At 43.0% G+C, this 20,719-nt stretch overlaps 1 long non-coding RNA gene and 1 pseudogene across 1 annotated transcript; both read left to right on the forward strand.

Annotated features, from left to right (window-relative positions):
* The first annotated feature begins 1 nt into the window (after nucleotide 1).
* LOC134737351 (uncharacterized) lies at nucleotides 2-20,719 on the forward strand. Its single transcript, XR_010122181.1, has 4 exons — nucleotides 2-83; nucleotides 6,215-6,301; nucleotides 16,364-16,546; nucleotides 20,695-20,719. It is a non-coding gene; the product is annotated as an uncharacterized lncRNA (long non-coding RNA).
* On the forward strand, nucleotides 3,637-5,799 carry LOC129488782 (E3 ubiquitin-protein ligase CHIP-like; annotated as a pseudogene).

Below are 20,719 nucleotides of genomic sequence, written 5' to 3' on the forward strand. Positions count from 1 at the left end.
TGCACTAGACAGGAAAAGAGCCCTCAGCAGGGAACCAAATCAGCTGTCTCCTTGATGGCTTGGATATCCCAGCCTCCAGAATTGTGAGAAACAAATTCCTATTGTCTAAATCACCCAGTCTGTGGTATTTCGTTATGACATCCCTAGCTGACTAAGCCAGAACCATACACCTAAAATCCCAATACAGGGATCTCTGGCTAATAGGCCAAAGTACACAATTTATACTCTAAATGGGTTCTCTCTCTCCCCTTAAGCCCAAGCCCGATTTTGGCATCTTCCTATACCAGTTAGCATCTTGGGATAAGAGAAGAAAGTAAAAAATAGCTATTTTGTGACCTGAAATCTGACTTGGCAAAGCCTGAGAAAGGAGCTGGGAAGGGTGGGGTGGTGACCTAAGGAAGAGTGATTTAATGATTAAATCACCAACACTTTATTATAACATAGTTGATGGTGAGTTCTCAAAATGCAATTTTAGGGAGCCACTACAGCAAGTAGGTGAAGAAAATATCAGAAAACCAAAAGTAATGTGGGATAAATCAATACAGTATTCCAATACCAGAACCCAAAAGGAACAAAAATGTTAGCAAGAACTTAAATATTGACATTGCTCTCTGGTCGATAACATATAGAGGAGTAGCATTTTTTCTGGAACAGATCCATTTCTATAATTACTTAACTGACTAATCCAATAAGGCTAAACTTACTAAACTCCAAGTTTACAACCAAGAGTTTTTCTTTCTTCTGATGTATCTTAGAACATTTTAAAGTACTTTAAACTGTCATTTTATATAGTTATTAGAATGCTAGTGGTATGTAATGTAATAGTTTTAGTTTATGTAGTACATGTAATGTTATAGTTTTAATAAATAATAAAATTAATGAGGTCTCTTAAATAGTGATGTAAAATGATTCATTGTTCTTCAAATTATAATATTCACTATGTATGTTAACTTGGAAAAAAGGAAAATATCCAACTGGGGCATGGTTTTCAAACTTTTTTGTATCCATAAAACCTTTTTCAAAAACTATGCTTGGCTGGGTGTGGTGTCTCATGTTTGTAACCCCAGCACTTTGGGAGGCCAAGAGGGGGGATCACTTGAGGTCAGGAGTACGAGACCAGCCTGACCAACATGGTGAAACCCCATCTCTACTAGAAATACAAAAATTGGCCTGGCATGGTGGCACATGCCTGTAATCCCAGATACTCAGGAGGCTGAGGCAGGAGAATCACTTGAACCCAGGAGGCGGAGGTTGCAGTGAGCTGAGGCTGCTCACTGATGAACTGCCACTGCACTCCAGCCTGGGCAACAGAGTGAGACTCCGTCTCAAAAAAAAAAAAAAGCTATGCTTTACACAGACATTCCCTAGAAACACAAATAAAAGCAATAAAAGCAGATCTGGTAATAATTCCCTAGAAATAATAATTCCCTAGAAATACAAATAAAAGCATCAGTTTTACTGGTAAATGTTTAACAAGGAGCTCTCTAAGAGAAATGGATTTGGAGGTTTGCTGCTTTCTATGGTGTAAATGCTCCCACCATGACCATTACACAGTGCAGAGTCAGGAAAGGAAGCATACATTCTAGTATTGTAAGCGGCACACCTCCACGCAGACCAGCACCCTCAGAACTCTTTCCCCCTGCTATCTTAATGCCCCAAGGGGCATAGTTTGGAAACTCATTGTAAGATAACTTTGTGCAGGGAATCTCTTTGATGGTTATCTCTAAAATTGATAAATTGCTGCTTATCGATAGTCAGAAATACTGTTTTCCTAGTCTTATGATTTTAATGAAGATCTTATAAAATACGTAGTAGGAATTTAGTACACCAATAGAAGATTTTTCATGCTCATTTAAATAACCTTTTTACCTTCATGCCATGACATTCCCAATATATACTTTAGACGTATTTTTTCCTCAAATTTAATGTTGTATGGAATTCCAAAAAGGGCACATAAAATAATTCTTAGAAATTTGCTTTTAATATTATATAGGGGCACACAGACATCTTAGTCCCTACCCTCTTCCTCTGTCTCCTTTTCCTTCTTTTTCTCTCATCTTTTTCCTTCCCTTTCCTTCACTGTCTCTCTCTGAAAGTTATAATAAATTTGGAGAAGTTCAGCCTTGTTGAACGAGGAAGCAGAGTGAGTTTCAAGCCTTTATCATTCCCAGCCTTAGAATTGAAAGGTACGGGCCTTTTGACTTGGGAGAATCTAGAGAGAAGGCCAGAAGCAAGTGACCCTCCATCTACTGTTTGTGTCTGAGAAAGCCCAGGGAGTCGGAATGGTCTGCTATGGTCACATGACAGACAAATGCCCAGTCTGAGAATGCTGAGGAAAAGCATGACAGTCACATATGGGAATAATCTTCAAAAGGATAAAAGGAGGAACTGATGAGGAAACCCAGCTTTTGCCACTTCTTGGCAATAGCTATGTTTTTTTTCCCTCCTTTTATGTGTTTGCTTTGTTGTTAGCAAATAACCACTCTGTTGGGGTTTTTTTTTTCTTCTTTTCAGGACTCTCTGTAGCCAACTTCTTGGGTTTTGGGTTTTGTTTTTGTTTTTGTTCATAATATTATAGATTATGCTGTCAGGGAATTGGAAATAAACATTTCCTCACACATGCTATGAATCCACGGTGAAATACTTGCAGGTCAGATTGAGCTAACCAAGCAAACCAAAGGTGGGAAGCCCAAACTGCAGTTAAGAGCAGAGCCCTGGGCTGTCCTTCCTAGCCTGCAGCCCCAGGCTGCCCTCAGTTTACAGAGTTTGTCTGTTTTTATGAAAGCAAGGAGCTAAATGATCTATTCTCATTCCAGACAATATTTAGATACCACACCCTGGCCGGGCATGGTGGCTCGTGCCTGTAATCCCAGCACTTTGGGAGGCTGAGGGGGGTGGATCACCTGAGGTTAGGAGTTCAAGACCAGCCTGGCCAACATGAAGAAACCCCTCCCAAAAAAAAAAAAAAATCAGCCAGATGTTGTGGTGGGCGCCTGTAATCCCAGCTACTTGGAAGGCTGAGGCAGGAGAATCGCTTGAACCCAGGAGGCGGAGGTTGCAGCGAGCCGAGATCACACCATTGCACTCCAACCTAGGCAACAAGAGCAAAACTCTGTCTTAAAAAAAACAGTATCACACCCTGCCTTCACCAAGCAGGGACTTACCTGAGACTGTGCCCTCTGCTTTGGGGGCAGGTAGTGGCTCCAAGAAGAGAAGGCAGACAAGGGAGGAAGCAGCATGTGTCTTCTGAATCAGGCTGGGTATATTAAGGGCTTGGGGAGAGGGGCTTCTAAAGGGCTAAAGACTTTCAACAGGAACCATAGGAGAGGTTCTAGAATGTGCTAATTTAGGAAAGGAGGGTTCCAACAAGGAGCAAGCATAGGAGAGGACAGAAAGCAATTCCAGTGACTAGAGCCCAGGATATGCCGGTGATGTGCCAGTCAGGTGGCTGGGGAAAGAGCAGTGTCAATACTGGAAAGGAAATCTGGTGCACTAGAGCACTCAGGCAAAAGCCCACTTAACCAGGAACAAAAGAGCCAAAAGAGCCAATTCATCCTAAACCTGGGAATAGAAGAATGCTGGAACAACCAGCAGGGGAGACTAAGGGGACAGGCTGGAAGAGCTAACATTCACACCATGTACCAGGTACGATTCTAAACACTTTCGTGTGTTCGCTTGTTTAACCACCAGCAACAGCCCTGTGCCATGGAGGTTATTAGCATCCCCATTTTAAAGAAGAAAAAACTGAGAAACCAAGCGTACAGCTGGTAAATAACGTAGTCTGGGTGCAAAACCACGAAGCTCATGAGCTTAAGAAGCATCCTATCACATAACCCAAAGAAGCAGCATACAGACCAAAACTGGGAAGAACAAGTTGATGTTTTCTAGTGAGTAACATGAAATTGTATTCTTACAATTTACCTCATCCATCAGTAGATTGTGCTCTGAGATTCTTTCATATATAGCAAAGGCATTTGTTCACATGACAGATTCTGAGCATACTGTACAACAACCAACACATACATTGATTTGGCAAGTATTTACTGGTCACCTCCCTCTTCCCGGCCTTAGGCTAGATGATAGGAATTCCTGGAATTTACAGTTAAGTGCAAGAACTTCATGGTCACAAATTATTACTGGAGAATGCCAAATAAATAAAAACCCTCAAGTTTTAGCCAAGTGTGGTGGTGCACACGTGCAGTCCCAGCTACTTGGGAGGCAGAGGCACAAGAATCACTTGAACCCAGGAGGTGAAGGTTGCAATAAGCCAAGATTGCACCACTGCACTGCAGCCTGGGTGACAAGAGTGAGACCCTGTCTCAAAACAAAACAAAACCTCAGGTTTAAAAAAAAAATACATTAAAACTTTAATTTTAAACACTATCTATTACTGATTACTCATCATGTACCAAAAACTTCACATGTAATTGCAATGTTGCTATAATAACCCTGCACCTATTTTAAGATGAAGAAAAGTAGGCACTGAAAAGTTAAATAAATTAGCTGTAATCAGAGTAAATAAGTGGCAGAGATTTAAATCTAGATCCCTCTGATAGGAAAGTTCATGCTCCCTTGTGGCTCTACACTGCAATACAGAAATCCTGTAAAAAGAATGAAAGTCAGTGATAGTAAACTAAAGCTCCATGGACTTTCTAAATCATAATCACAATTTTTCTTGTAGTTAGAATATGTGAATTTTTACAAAAAGTCCATATGTGTATTGGGCAGGGAGTGGATTTGGGAGCAGGGTCATGTTGGATCAAAGGCCTGCTAGTTCTGAAGTGGTCTTTATAGAAAATATGTGGCCCAGTGCAGTGGCTCACACCTGTAATCCCAGCACTTTGGGAGGCCAACGCAAGTGGATCACGAGGTCAAGAGATCAAGACCATCCTGGCCAACATGGTGAAACCCCGTCTTTACTAAAAATACAAAAATTAGCTGAGCGTGGTGGCTTGAGCCTGTAGTCCCAGCTACTCGGGAGGCTGAGGCAGGAGAATCGCTTGAACCCGGGAGGCAGAGGTTGCAGTGAGCCGAAATAGTGCCACTGCACTCCAGCCTGGTGACAGAGACTCCGTCTCAAAAAATATATATCTATATATAGAGAGAGATATTTAGTTTAATGATAAAAAATATTTGGCCTAGAAGCATTGGCTGAACTTTGGGGACAACATTCCCAGCGCTCTTCAAATTGCGAAGCAGCGCTGAAACAGCATCGAGGAATGGCGCATCCACCAGGAGAGCAAGCTGCACTCCTACCTCTTGAGGCTCATTGCGGCAGAGCGTGAGAGGGAGCTCGAAGAATGCCAACGGAACCATGAGGGTGATGAGGACGACAGCCACGTCCGGGCCCAGCAGGTCTGCATTGAGGCCAAGCACGTGAGGGTGCCCCCTGCCCACATGACAAATACATGGCAGACATGGATGAGCTCTTCTCTCAGGTGGACGAGAAGAGGAAGAAGTATGACATCCCCAAATACCTGTGCTGTAAGATCAGTTTTGAGCTGATGCAGGAGCTATGCATCACGCCCAGTGGCATCACCTATGACCACAAGGACATCGAGGAGTACCTGCAGCACGTGGATCATTTTGACCCCGTGACCCGGAGCCCCCTAACCCAGAAACAGTTCATCCCCAACCTGGCCATGAAGGAGGTCATTGACGCATTCATCTCTGAGAACAGCTGGGTGGAGGACTATTGAGGCTCCCAGCCCTGTCCAGCGTCCTGGTCCAGGAAGGCCCTGGGCAGAAGCCCTCAGCCCCTGTACACAGTTTGTGTCCCTGGTCACCCCGCCCGCTTCCCCCCAAGTTCTGCTGTTGGGCTCTGGACTGTTCCCCTCTCAGCATAGCTCTTGCTGGGCCGTGACCCTCCCCGTCCCTCCTTCTGGGCTGGAAAAGCAGGTGAGGGTGGGCTGGGCTGGGGCCACTGCCGCCACTGTCTGTGTAATAAAGTCCGTGAGCATGAAAACATATGTATATATAAATATATATATATATATATATATATATATCCTTTAAATTGCTTCTTTTTTGAGGGTGTTTAAAGGTAAAGGCATTCTCAGGGAAGACTTAAGGTATGATGGAGACCTTTACCTAATTCCTCACCTAGTGTTGGGTGTGGGATGAAGTCCACTTAATAAAGCCCTTAACTTTCTTTGCATTTCTGTTAGAAAGCTCCCAGGTGGCAAACTGATCTCCATATTCTCTTCCCTTACAGGCTGGTGAAAAAGCCTGGGGCAGTTTGAGTCATGGATCTCCCATTTTGATTCCTGTTTTGGTGGAAATACAAAGTAACCTAAGGCAGGTAAAGGTAGCACTTTCTCCAGAACTATCCTCAAAATTGATGTTTTGTCTCATTACACACACACATACACACACACACACACAACCACGATCCAGTAGATATGTGTAAACATGTCCCAAGAAGAATGAAAAGAATAATTACAGAACAATGTTAACTTTAAAAAATCACAAGATATATAAATTTAGAAAGGAGGTAAAGAGTGACAGCCTGCAAAGTGGCCATCCTGCAGGCTGGGAAGCACAGCCTCCAGCAAAGACCAGAGACAAACATTCAGAGGAAGTGAGAGGTAAGACAGGAATTTAAGTTTATTGAGTTGGCCAAACATGCATATTCAATAGGTTGTAAGATGAGCTGTGAATATTCATGAAGATAGTCCTGATGCATGCCTACTGAACAAATATGCATGTTACAGATGACCCATGTTCACCTTGGGGTGGAGACTTAACATTTAAATGTATTACAATTAGGACCTATGCATCAAAAGGTCTTGTCAGGACATAAAGACACTCAAGTTGTGCAGCCTCTGTAAACACACCCGAACCAGTCCTCGATTGGTAGCCTTCCTAACAAGAGAAATTTACTGAGACCGGGGGCCTGTAATCCCGCCCAACACTCTGGGAGGCTGAGACAGGAAAATTGCTTGAACCCAGGAGTTCACAACTAGCCTGGACAACACAGTGAGACTGCTACAAAAAATATAAAAGTTAGCCAGGTGTGGTGGGGTGCATCTGTAGCCCCAGCTACTCGGGAAGCTGAAGTGGAAGGATTGATTGAGCCAGAGATGTCCAGGGTGCAGTGAGCCATGATCGTGCCACCGCACTCCAGCCTGTGTGACAGAGCAAGACCCTGTCCAAAAAAAAAAAAAAAAAGAGAGAGAGACAAAGAGAGAAAGAGAGAGAGGGGGAAAGTTACTGAAATCAGTCTGTTATCCAATCTCCAAGCAAAGCTATAGTTACAGCTGGTGGGACAGGGGCCGGGGGTGGGGGGCTCAGTTAGTCAGTGCCTGATGGTTGGCAAGCTGTAATTGCTTATCTCAAGGCCAGTGCTTGTTTAACTGCTAGAGAAAGAAAACCCTAGTTTATTCTTAAGTGCATGACTTAACTCTTGCCTCATCCTGTTTAGAATCAGTGTCTTGCTCTGTTGCCCAGGCTGGAGTGCAGGGGCACAATCATAGCTTACTGCAGCCTCAACCTCCCAGGCTCAAGTGACACTCCCACCTCAGCTCCCCAGTAACTGGGACTACAGGTGCGCACCATCACACTCCACTAATTTTTTTTACTTTGTGCAGAGACAGGGTCTCACTATGTTACCCAAGCAGGTCTTAAACTCCCAGGCTCAAGTGATCCACCCATCTATGCCTCTGAAAGGGCTGGGATTACAGGCATGAGCCACAGCACTCAACCCCTGGGAGCTTTTATTTATTTTTTATTTTTGAGATGGAGTCTCGTTCTGTCACCCAGGCTGCAGTGCAGTGGCATGATCTCGGCTCACCACAACCTCTGCCTCCCAGGTTCAAGTGATTCTCCTACCTCAACCTCCCAAGTAGCTGGGACTACAGGCACGCACCACCATGCCCAGCTAATTTTTGTACTTTTAGTACAGACAGGGTTTTGCTATGTTGGCCAGGCTGGTCTCGAACTCCTAACCTCGTGATCTGCCTGCCTCAGCCTCCCAAAGTGCTAGGATTACAGGGTGAGCCACTGTGCCCAGCTGGAGCTTTTAAAAGTCCTGATGCCAGCCAGGCGAGGTGGCTCACGCCTGTAATCCCAGCACTTTGTGAGGCCCAGGCGGGCAGATCATCTGAAGTCAGGAGTTCGAGACCAGCCTGGCCAATATGGTGAAACCCTGACTCTACTAAAAATACAAAAAAAAATTATCCGTACGTGGTGGCAGATGCCTGTAATCCCAGCTACTAGGGAGGCTGAGGCAGGAGAATTGCTTGAACCCAGGATGCAGAGGTTGCAGTGAGCTGAGATCACGCCATTGCACTCCAGCCTGGGCAACAAGAGTGAAACTCTATCTTAAAAAAAAAAAAAAGTCCCGATGCCTAGGTCCCACCCACAAAGATTCTGATTTAATCTGATTTAATTGGTCTGGGGTGTGGCCTGGACATCAGAACTTTTATTTTATTTTATTTTATTTTATTTTTGAGATAGAGTTTCACCCTTGTTGCCCAGGCTGGAGTGCAATGGCGCAATCTCGGCTCACCACAATCTCCGCCTCCCAAGCAATTCTTCTGCCTCAGCCTCCCAAGTAGCCGGGATTACAGGCATGTACCACCAAGCCCGGCTAATTTTGTATTTTTAGTAGAGACGGGGTTTCTCCATGTGGAGGCTGGTCTCGAACTCCTGACCTCAGGTGATCCACCCGCTTCGGCCTCCCAAAGCTCTGGGATTACAGGCATGAGCCACCGCGCCCGGCCGACATCAGGACTTTTAAAAGCTCTCCAGTTGATTCTAATGTGTAGTCAAGGTTGAAAATCATTAATCTTAGAAACATAAGATGTTGTTTGGTTTTCATCTAACTATTTAAAAATACTTGGTGAATTGCTTGTGTCTAGGCAGGCCAGCCCCAGAACTCCTGCCCATCCAGGGGTTGAAAGTCTGAACTATAGCCCACTGACTGCATTAGATGGGGTCTCTGTTGGCCATCTCTTTCAGACTAAGGCAACATGACATGCCCCTGGGCTGTGTACTTCTGCTGCCCTGCTGAGTCTAAGTGTCAGAACTGCTACTGCCAGGCTGAGGGAAGTCACAGTTTAGAGACCGGAACGGCCCTCTCACAACCCACTCCATCTCTGCTGCCATGTGCACACACCCTGCCTGGAAGGCTGAGAGGCAGTAACCTTTAACTCTGGAGGGCCAGCCTCCTGGCCAGAAAGTCAAACTTGATCTTAACGCTCTTACACTCTAGTGTGGAAAGAGAGGCTGCCTACCCTTACTTCTGAAAATAGAACTTTTCTATAATGGCTACAGTTCCAAAGTTCGGTCCTTTCAAATATATCATCACCTTATCCATATGCTTTTGTGTTACATTCTAAAAATGTTCTGCAAATTTTTTATCAGGGAAGGTTAACATCTTTTATTTTATTTTATTGAAAACATCTTCAAATGATTATACATTGTTCTAATGGTGAATGCAAAAACCTTGGGAAAATTTTCTTCTTTGAATAAAGTTCACTGTACTTATTTCCACTCTCCAGATACACTGTACCTGTGGCATTTCTCTGTGCACCAGTTTTATTACTGTTGTACTTAATTTGTGAGAAATGATTTGTTGTCTAGGAGACACCAATAAAAGCAGAAGAACTTAAGGCACGTATATTTCGAAAGCGAAAAAAGTCAACAGGTTATATATATAGTGTCATAAATATTTATAACATTCATCAATTTCAAAGGCTTCTACTTATTTGACTTATGCTGTTTGGTTAACACCTACATTACTATAAATGATCTCAGGATCATGAAAGGCCTTTAAAAAAGAGTGTTAGTATATTAATATGACCTGAGGCTTGAAAAAGCATTTCCATTTATGACTCAAAATAGAACATAAAAGAATGCTACAACACCAATGCTATATTGTACAATTCAGGAGAATAAAGTCAGTGAGATCCTAAGTTCCACAAAGGCAGGGACCAAATGTGTTTTACTCAATGTTGTATGTGCAGCACTTAGCACTACTGACTGACACAAGGTGAGTAATCGGTTAGTAAGTGTTTAGTTAGGATACGTGGACGGGGATATGTTATGGAAAATCAATGGTTGAGCATTTCACAAATTCTAGTATGAATCCCTTTTTACAGTTTTGGCCAAATTTATTACTCTTGCTGTAAATAAGGTCTTTGCGTAGAAAATCAAATATTTTTAAATCATGATGATTATTAAGACTGTGTAGTCATGTGTATATTGTCAGGACTCTTGGTTGCAAATGACAGAAACCCCACTCCGCTTATTTTAGGCAAATAAGGAAAATGTTTTTTGCTCACAGAACTAGATACATATAAAATTCCAGTTTCTGGCCAGGTGCAGTGACTCAGGCCCATAATCCTAGCACTTCAGGAGGCTAAGGTGGGCAGACTGCTTGAGTCCAGGAGTTCAAGACTAGCCTGGGCAACATGGCAAAACCCCATCTCTACAAAAAATACAAAAATTAGCTAGGTGTGGTGGCACACACCTATAGCTACTCTGGAGGCTGAGGTGAGAAGATCACTTGAGCCAGGGAGGCAGAGAGAGCAGCGAGCCCAGATTGTGCTACTGCACTCCAGCCTGGGTAATGGGGTGAGACCCTGTTTCAAAAAAAAACAATAAAATAAAATTCCAGTTTCCAAGCTGGCTTCAGCATAGCTCTTTCCAGATGCTCAAATGATGTCCTCAGAATACTCTCTCTCTCTCTCTCTATCTCGCTCGCCCTCTCTCTCTCTCGCTTCCCTTCCCGCATGCTTTCCTTATTAGCTTTATTCTCAGGCAGGTTTTCTGCATATGATGAGAAATGTGGCCCCTGCAGTTCACAGAGCTCTTATAGGGTCCCTCTTTGAACATCTGTATCAGCTGCCGAAAACATGATTGGCCCTGTCCATGGTCACAAGCTCATTCTTAGATCAATCTCTGTTTCCAAAAGAGTAGGGTACCATGACTGGCCAACCATAACCACTCAGAGCAAGGGAGAGACAGTTCTCAAAATATAGGCTATGGAACAAACAGCTTACATATCTATGAAGCTGTGCAAAGGACTTAAAATATAACACTAAGTTGTTTTAAAGGATGGAGAATCATGTATTTGTTAGGATGATTTTTTATTGATTCATAGGTTAGCCAAGTTCAAAATTAAAGTCTTAACTTGCCAAAAGATATTATTCTACTTCCAAAATTATGTTTTGTAATAAATCTAATTTTCCTGAATTTAAATAAGGAAATCAGAAAATTTCCAAGTCAGAAAAAAGAAGAAATCGTCAATTGCTTGAAAATCAGATCTTTAGAAGCTGGGTGTGGTGGCTCACGCCTGTAATACCAGCACTTTGGGAGGCTGAGGCAGTCGGATCACAAGGTCAGGAGATCAAGACCATCCTGGCTAACACAGTGAAACCCCATCTCTACTGAAAAACACAAAAAATTAGCTGGGCATGGTGGCAGGCACCTGTAGTCCCAGCTACTTGGGAGGCTGAGGCAGGAGAATGGTGTGAACCCAGGAGGCAGAGCTTGCAGTGAGCTGAGATCGCGCCACCGCACTCCAGCCTGTATGACAAGCGCAAAAGACTCCGTCTCAAAAAAAAAAAAAAGAAAAGAAAATCAGATCTTTTAGAAAGACAGATTAAAACAAGGAGAGTGTGAAGAGAAAAAAATTAAAGGGTAATCAATTCTAAAAATCTATGATTTTTATACAAATTCTGGGCAAAGGTCAACAGCATAATTAGTTAAACAGACGATTTGTGAGCATTTCCAAAAAAATTTGATCATTCGCTCAGAATTATTATTGAGGCAAGAATTGCTGTGAAGTCTGATCCATATACCCACCTTGTTAACTCAAGAGAAGGAACTCAATAAATACTTGTTTGATTGATCCATACCTTATAGTAGATCATGTACAAAATTGCTCTTTTATCCCACAGATCATTTACATTTCTCCTTTAAAAGTTTATCGTCAAACGTCCCAGTATCCTGGCTCACTAAAAAGAAAAAGTTAAGGCATCAAATAGAATAAAATGTAACCTGCTTTGTTCTGTTTTGCTTCCTGATTATTTTATAATTAAATTTTATAGTAACTCAAAATGTCAGTGGAGTAATGCATATCTTACATTGGTATGTATTATTTATACCAAAGCTAATGATTGTTTTAGGACCTGCCCTAGGTAAGATCCTAGGAACGCTTGTCTTTGGTACCCCCTTTTTTCCTTTTAGCACCCGTTTCCACCAGAGCTCTCTTTCCCCAAGCTTCTTCTTGATGTTCAGGAATTGCCCTACCCAGGTTTGTCATTCCAACTTTATCCCTGATACTGTCACCTAGACGCTTCCACCCTCACCAAAACCATCTTGCATTCTGTTTCCTTAGGTGTAGGTGAGTTGAAGGTCTCTGCTTCTTTCTCCTAATTTTATTTCTTGCCTGTGCCCAACCTAACCCCCAAAGAAAAATGTTGATGATTGGTCTAAGCCAGAGACATTGAATTAGGCCCAGTTTGCTGTCAAGCAGATTCACTGTGTGGTTAAAGATCATGCTCCTCTCTCTCTTTCCCATGACACTAATCAGGAGCCTAATTCAGGTTCCCAGGCATCTCTCTCTCATTATCTTCTTTCATGTGGCCAATCAGATAAGATCTCAAAGCCAGAATTGTCTACAACCTCAAAAGAATCTAAACTTCCTGGGCCGGGCGCGGTGGCTCACGCTTGTAATCCCAGCACTTTGGGAGGCCGAGGCGGGCGGATCACGAGGTCAGGAGATCGAGACCACGGTGAAACCCCGTCTCTACTGAAAATACAAAAAAATTAGCCGGGCGTGGTGGCGGGCGCCTGTAGTCCCAGCTACTCGGAGAGGCTGAGACAGGAGAATGGCGTGAACCCGGGAAGCGGAGCTTGCAGTGAGCCAAGATTGCGCCACTGCACTCCAGCCTGGGTGACAGAGCAAGACTCCGTCTCAAAAAAAAAAAAAAAATAAAAATAAACTTCCTTAGCTTTAATTGGACCCTTAACCAGAGGTGTCAGGAGAAGGACCTAAGGCTAAACAACTGCCAAGGTGGGGAAAACAAAAGAACTATCTTTATTGTAGTAGTGACCTGTTTAGGGCAGCAGTAAAGTAACTTATGAAAAACCTAGTAAAGACTAAAAAGAGACAAATCAACCAGAAAAGTAAAATTTTCTATTTTACCTAGTAATAACAAAGCAAATATTCACAAAAATCTTTCTTTGTAAGGAAGGCAGAAAAGGTGCCTGATTAGTGCTGGCAATTTGTCCTGAGAATGGAGAGGAAGCCACCATACATATATAGATAAATAAAAATAATCTACTGAAATTCCTTCATTTAACCTGCAAGATGATGGACTAGTGAACTGAAGGGAAATAAGCAGAGATGGACATTCTGTTGCTGGAAAAACTCCATGAAGGTACATAGGAGGGGTAGGGACAGCTGATCTCTGTCACATGGAGCTTAGCTGAGAAACACTATGTGTAAGAATATGCTGCTTTCATGGATATTTTATTATTTTGTAACTGCTGTGGAGATTTTTTGACAGATAAAGTAAATGTGATAAGGAATAAACATGCGGAGTTTTAACTTGGACTTTGCCTGTGTTTAGCAGCTAGCGTTGGTCAAATTACTCAATCCACAACAAGGACAGCAATTATGACTGAGTTGGGAGGAAATGATAATAACTGGTTGTAAAGTACCCTGTTGCCAGATACCAATGTGATCAAGGTTTAGTAGTTTTAATTTTTGTTTTTGTGATTATATGTAAATGAAATGTTTCTTAATCTGAAAAAGTTAACAATGTTTCCTCAGCAACACAATGTTAGCCAGGGGTCCCTGAGTCTTTCTGAGGCTGTCCATGGGAAGACTGCACACAAACCCATTTAAAGGAAGGACATCTTATTCTTACATTCTCATCTGTTAATGGCGCCATTATCCACTCAGTTGCAGAAACTTCAACTCTTACCTCTCTTTATGCAATCAGTGGTTGACGCCTGTAAACTCTCTCTCTGAAAGCTTCTGTTTCTTATTTTTCACTACATCTAACGACTCTGCCCCCATCAGTCCTCCTGCCAAATCTATCCCTATCCCACTCCCCACCCCCAATAATGGGGCATGTATAGCCAAAATGAAATGATTAATGTATATTTATAAACTTCTTGATGAAAACAGATTTATTTATTTATTTATTTATTTATTTATTTATTGGTTTTTTTTTTTTGAGACAGGGTCTCTCTGTCTTGTCCAGGTGGGAGGGCAGTGGCACGATGTCAGCAAACTGTGGCCTTGACCTCCTGGACTCAAGTGATCCTCCCAACTCAGCCTGCAGAGTATCTGGGACTACAGGCACTTGCCACCATGTGGAGCTAATTTCTTGTATTTTTTGTAGAGATGGGGTCTTGCCTTATTGCCCAGGATGGTCTTGAATTCCTGGACTCAAGCCATTTGCCTTCCTCAACTTCCCAAAGTACTAGGATTACAGTCATGTGCCACTGCACGCAGCCAAAACCAGAAATTTTAGACCTATCAGTTGTCATCTACAGAAACAATGTAGGATTTTATAAGAATTTTATATTATAAAAAATTCAAGTATGTACAAAAGAAAGAGACTAATGAACCTTTATTACCTACCACCTATATTCCTTCTCCTGTCCACTCCCTTCCCAGCCTTTTTTCTCAGAGTATACTGAGGCAAATTCTCCCAACCAGTACATACCTCATATACTGACTTTTTGAAATTTTAGTTGAATTCAGGAAAAGAGAGGAGAAATTTGTAGCTGATAGTCTGGGAACACAATCTACCCCCTTAACAATAAGAGTTTTTCATGGAATATTTAGGAATTTTTTTTAAGTGTTCTATTTTCCTTCCCTTCATATATTGCTCTTTTAAGTTTCACAATTGTACTGAAATCAATGATTTAAATTCAAGTAAAACTTCTTTTTTTTTTTTTTTGAGACAGAGTCTCACTCTGTCACCCAGGCTGGAGTGCAGTGGCACCATCTCGGCTCACTGCAAGCTCCACCTCCTGGGTTCACGCCATTCTCCTGCCTCAGCCTCCTGAGTAGCTGAGACTACAGGTGCCCACGATCACGCCCGGCCAATTTTTTGTATTTTTAGTAGAGATGGAGTTTCACCATGTTAGCCAGGATGGTCTCGATCTCCTGACCTCATGATCCACCTGCCTGGGGCTCCCAAAGCGCTGGGATTACAGGCATGAGTCACTGCACCTGGCCAAGTAAAATTTTTTATGCTGAATTGGGAGTTCTCAAATAAGCTGTCCTCAAATAAAATTAAAAAAAATTTTTTTGAGACAGGGTCTCACTTTGTCATTCAGACTGGAGTGCAGTTAAACAATCTCGGCTCACTGCAGCCTCAACCTCCCTGCCTCAAACAACCCTCCCACCTCAGCATCCTGAGTGACTGAGACTACAAGCATGCAGGAACAAAACCAGCTAATTTTTGTATTTTTTTGTGGAGACAGGGCTTCGCCATGTTGCCCAGGCTTGTCTCAAACTCCTAAACTCATGCATTCTGCCCACCTCGACCTCCCAAAGTGCTGGGATTACAGGTGTGAGCCATCATGCCCGGCCAAAATTAAATTCTCTAATTTTATTCCCAAACTGTATTAGTCTGCTTTCACCCTGCTAATAAGGACATACCCGAGATTGGGCAATTTACAAAAGAAAGAGGTTTAATGGACTTACAGTTCCACGCGGCTGGGGAGGCCTCACAATTTTTTGTATTTTTAGTAGAGAGAGGTGAAAGGCATGTCTCACATGGCAGCAGATAAGAGAGCTTGTGCAGGGAAGCTTCCCTTTTTAAAACCATCAGATCTCGTGAGACTTATTCACTATCATGAGAACAGCACGGGAAAAACCTGCCCCCATGATTCAATTACCTCCCACAGGGTCTCTCCCACAACAAGTGGGAATTCAAGATGAGATTTGGGTGGGGACACAGCCAAACCATATCACAGACCAACAAAACTTCATAGATTATATACTGGAACATTGTTGCTGTTTTAAGAAAATGATCAGATTGTGGCTGGGAGCCGTGGCTCATGCCTGTAATCCCAGCACTTTGGGAAGCCGAGGCGGGCGGATCACCTGAGGTCAGGCGTTTGAAATCAGCCTGACCAACATGGTGAAACCCCGTCTCTACTAAAAATACAAAAAATTAGCCAGGCCTGGTGGCATGTGCCTGTAATCTCAGCTACTTGGGAGGCTGAGGCAGGAGAATCACTTGAAACCAGGAGGCTGAGGTTTCAATGAACCGAGATTGTGCCATGGCACTGCAGCCTGGGTGACAGAGTAAGACTCTGTCTGCAAAAAAAAAAAAAGAAAGTAAAAGAAAGTGATCAGATTATGAATCTTCTTTATATCATATAGATTAACCTAGGTTCTATAAATGAGATTTAGAGGATCTGCAGCCCTCTGGAATGCTGTTATGAAGAATCCAGAAATAGAAATACTGAGTCCATCACAAGTACCATATGCAATTTCATCTCCACATCTTCATTTGGACTTGAAACTCACCAGGAGCACCTTTCTGTTTCCCCTCTACCAATTCAGGTATTATCCATCCTTTAAAACTCCCTTTGAAAGTTTTATCTCCATCATGAAGTCTTCCTAGATACTTGAGACCTTCATTTATTTCCCCATTTCTCTGCAGCACAGCACTTTAATGTAAACCATGCAAGTCATTACTTGTATGTGGTCTCCCTCTAATAACTATTTTATGAGGACAGGGGACAGAGAAAATGTCATAACCCCTTTTAGTGTTTTCAAGGCTTTGCATAGTGCTGCGCCTATACTTGATTAATTATGGTATACGGGAGAGTCTTCGGAGTCAAAGGGAAAAGAAATGAAATTTATATCCAAGCACTATAGTGCCTCCAAAATAATATTGAAACAATTATTATTATACATGCCACTTGAAGCTACTGATTTAAAAATAGGTCTTTATCAGTTATTCCTAAGGCTACTTGAGTTTGTACCTTACAGTCTCAGAATTTTATCTTTCTCAATTCATATAGTGAGCCTTTTTGCCCAGTTTACTAGAAAACAAATTCTGAGGGAGATTGGGTGCTACTGCTTTGTTTGTTTAAGGGTAAGCCCGGGAATGTGAGAGTGAGAAAAAGGGAGATGTGGCAGGAAAGGATGGGAAGCAATGCACGGGTAGGCTACGTGAAAAAACTGTTAACAAGAAGACAGTCAGTGAACGAGGAGGAAGTGGGGTAATTGATCTGTCACACTCCCAGCATCTCCTATTTCTATAGGCCAAAGTTCATCCCAAGTGTGGTTAACACCCAGCTTTCTGCATTGCATCATCCGGATCCCTCAGTGGTCATTTGGGAAGCCAGATACCATGCTCTCTAGTGTGGTGTTTCATCCAAGTCTCAAGTGATGAAAGGAGCCAGAAACTCGAAATGCGTGACTGGCATGGCAGCAGCCAAGAAGGGCCAACATCCTGGATAAGCAACTGGTCAGCCCCTCACAGCAAAACCATGCAGGTCCCAAAGTGGTCAGATAGCTGAGTGCATGGCTGAGACAGCAGCTAGTCTTGTGAGGGCAGAGGGAATATCAGGAAATACAGATGATGTCTCTGATAAATATATGCCTGTCATAAAGTTCGGAGAACAGAAAGACCATCTCTCATTTTCTCTGAGGAGAGTGCTTTCGTTGAATTCTCAAAAGCAGTGTGATATGTTAATTATAGTAATCAAATGGAACACACCAGCTTTCATTCTGTGTGCATATAAGCAGAATCTTTGCTCACTAAAATGGAATTAGATTATAGTATGTCTGAGATAGAGAGCCATTCAGTCTGTCCATCTATATCATATAAGGGTAACAGTTGGAAATAGCTTTTCTAAATTCTATGTAAGACACGATATATAAATAACCTATGGTTTAAATAAAAATTTATTCTATGGCAATCGTATAAATTTACCAGAAGAGTCAAATATGCAGCTTCCACAAGGAAGTAGGCTAGTGGCAAATTGATCCTTACATGAACCCTAAAAAAGAACAACACATTTCAGTTTCTCTATGCAGTGACAACTTTCTATTCTAGGCCTAGCCCCTTGTGGGGTGGAGTAAGCCCGCTCCAGTTCCATCCAGGGAAACAGGTAATATTTACAGGACCTGGGGCATGAGTACAAAAGGAAGCCACTGCCTACAGGCTGGCTCCACCTTCTCTTTTGACCTCTTGCTCACCCACACACCAGAAGGGGCCTCTCAAGTATTTGTGAGGACACTCCAGCACATCCATCTAAGGGGCGCGCACATAGTGGGAGTGGTGCACCTTAGGGAGGACAGATATTGGGAAGGGATACAGAAGGTTCTGATGCATGTTCCACACTGGGCAAAGAATTCAGGAGTCCCAAAAAGCCACAACAATGTCTACAAGGGGATTATCCTAATAAAAATCACAGAATTGCATATCTTGCTGTAGGCAGTTGAGGGCAATGGACTGACTATACTCTGTTTAGGCCTAGAGGCCTTTCCATGAGTTTGTAGGGACATTGTCAGTATTGCTTGTTGTTTGCTGATGACATACTGATGTTTGGAAGTGAGTGGCTGCATATATCTCTTATGAAAGATCAAAGGCTTTGTTTGTTGTAGAGCAATTTTTGTGATTGTATCATGTAATCTTGCCAAGAAATTGATTATTGACATTCAACAGCTTATACTGCAGTGCTTATTTTGAGCAGAGAAAAGATAAAATCGAATGGTGCAACGATGTTAGAAATTGGCCAAGCACTGTGACTCATGCCTATAATCCAGCACTTTGAGAGACAGAGGCAGGTAGATCATGAAGTCAGGAGTTCGAGACCAGCCTGGCCAAGATGGTGAAACCCTGTCACTGACAAAAATATAAAAATTAGCCAGGTGTGGTGGCGGGCGCCTGTAATCCCAGCTACTTGGGAGGCTGAGGCACAGAACTGCTTGAACTTGGGAGGTGGAGGTTGCAGTGAGCCGAGATTGAGCCACTGTACTCCAGCCTGGGTGACAGAGTGGGACTCTGTTTCGAAAAAAAAAAAAAGATGTTACGAATTGTACAGTGAGAGATAACTAGGTAATCATTATGGCTTCACTTTAAATTGTGTATTGTAAGATACCTGCTTAGCTTTTCTTGTGGAGGGACAGGTAGGATCTGAGGATTTAGCCAATATCCCAATCTAATTTCTGAGGAGAGCCCTTGGAAATAACGTAACGTATTCTTCTGACATCATGACATGATATGATATATTATTTTGATTACAACTGATGCTGTTTTGCTCTTCAATCTGATAGATTTATTGTATCTTGTAAGAAAGTAGCTAGTGGCTTATTTTATACTCCTTAACTCACACATCTAATTAGATGAACAAAACACAATTAACATCTAAATTTCACACTTTTTTTTTTTTTTTTTTTTTTTGAGATGGAGTTTCACTCTTCTTGCCCAGGCTGGAGTGCAATGGTGTGATCTTGGCTCACCACAATCTCCACCTCCTGGGTTCACGTGATTCTCCTGCCTCAGCCTCCTGAGTAGCTGGGATTACAGGCATGTGCCACCATGCCCGGCTAATTTTGTATTTTTAGTAGAGATGAGGGTTCTCCCTGTTGGTCAGGCTGGTCTCGAACTCCTGACCTCAGGGGATCTGCCTGCCTCGGCCTCCCAAAGTGCTGGGATTACAGGCGTGAACCACCATGCCCAGCCTATTTCACACCAATTTGGAAAGAAAAAAAATCTTTGCTGAAAGCCAGTTCTGAGTCTTTTTTTTTTTTCTGAGACGCAGTCTCGCTCTGTCGCCCAGGCTGGAGTGCAGTGGCACGATCTTGGCTCACTGCAAGCTCTGCCTCCCGGGTTCATGCTGTTCTCCTGCCTCAGCCTCCCGAGTAGCTGGGACTACAGGCGCCCGCCACCATACCTGGCTAATTTTTTGTATTTTTAGTAGAGGCGGGGTTTCACCGTGTTAGCCAGGATGGTCTCGATCTCCTGACCTCGTGATCCACCCGTCTCAGCCTCCCAAAGTGCTGGGATTACAGGTGTGAGCCACTGCACCCGGCCAATTTTTCTTGTTTTTTTTTTTTTTTTGAGACACAGTCTTGCCCTGTTGCCCAGGCTGGAGGGCAGTGGCATGATCTCTGCTCACTGCAACCTCTGCTTCCCCGGTTCAAGCAATTCTCATGCCTCAACCTCCCGAGTAACTGGGATTAGAGGCGCTCATCACCACGCCCAGCTAATTTTTTGTATTTTTAGTAGAGACAGGATTTCGCCATGTTGCCCAGGCTGGTCTCAAACTCCTGAGCTTAGGCAATCCACCCACCTCAGCCTCCCAAAGTGGTGTGATTACAGGCATGAGCCATGGCGCCTGGCTTTCAGTTCTGAGTCTTAAAAGAATTGTCCATTAATTGAAAGAACCAAACAGGAAAAGGGCACAATAATAAACCCATAAGACTTATTCAAGGTCACCAGAAGAGAAAGCAGCTCTTGTACAGGTGCCCAGCATTGCCATCTTAAGCAGTGGCAACTCCATTTGGGTAATTTTACTAAAAATTAAATAGAAAATAAAAGGAGGCTAGGTGTGGTGGCAGGCACCTATAGTCCCAGCTGAGGCTGAGGTAGGAGGATCCCTGAGCCCAGGATTTCAAGGCTGCAGTGAGCTATGATCACATCACTATACTCCAGCCTGGGCAACATAGTAATACCCCATCTCTCTATAAAAAAGGAAGAAGAAAAAGAAGAAGACGGAC

Source organism: Symphalangus syndactylus, chromosome 8 (genome assembly GCF_028878055.3).
Source record: "Symphalangus syndactylus isolate Jambi chromosome 8, NHGRI_mSymSyn1-v2.1_pri, whole genome shotgun sequence".
NCBI lineage: Eukaryota > Metazoa > Chordata > Mammalia > Primates > Hylobatidae > Symphalangus > Symphalangus syndactylus.